Source organism: Chanodichthys erythropterus, chromosome 20 (genome assembly GCF_024489055.1).
Source record: "Chanodichthys erythropterus isolate Z2021 chromosome 20, ASM2448905v1, whole genome shotgun sequence".
In the NCBI taxonomy this organism is placed as follows: domain Eukaryota; kingdom Metazoa; phylum Chordata; class Actinopteri; order Cypriniformes; family Xenocyprididae; genus Chanodichthys; species Chanodichthys erythropterus.
In genome coordinates, this window is record NC_090240.1 from 23,907,984 (window position 1) to 23,908,718 (window position 735).

Here is a 735-nt window from a genome sequence, read left to right on the forward strand (position 1 = left end):
TCTTTGTAGCCTTTAAATTCAATGTCACTATGATTTCTTTATTTGTTTCTTCATCCACAACAATAAAAAGGCACAATAGAATGGAAATGAAGTTGCTGCTCCCAATTAGAGCTTCATTGTAGTACATTAACCACTGCCACAGTGAGCAAGTCAATACAGCTCTAATGTACTCAAGGAAGCCAGAAGCTTTGCATGACTGCATTATCTAATTGGTCAGAGCAGCCCCTATTTAATTAGTTGCCGGTTTGCAGTCCATCTGTAAACTATGACAGAAACCAATGAACCTTATAACCCATGCAGGACAATTTACTTTGTTCTCAATTTAGCCCCTCCTGTCTATAACCGCAGCCTCACTGAACCCAAATTAAGAGAGGCTTTTGTCTGGCACCCAGAGTATTGAATTTATCAGCTGCTGTTGACTGATGTAGGTAACAATGCCACTAATGCACCCTTTTGATAAGGTGGAAAATGTCATGGTTGGAATGTAAATATTTATATATGAAAATAATCGGACAGAGGAAGCTTGCTTAAGAATTAAAATGCCATCATGGAAGTCAAACAGGTACAGCAGGGGAACAAAGTGTCCTGCATCCGTTTATGTCTGCATGTTTGTCATTGTCTAGGCATCTTCGTCATCTTTTGTTCAGATGTACCTGCATCAGTGGCCTTTAATTTTACATAATATGTGCCTCATGTGGTTCAGTGTGCATGTTTGATGCTGATGAATCAAAAAAA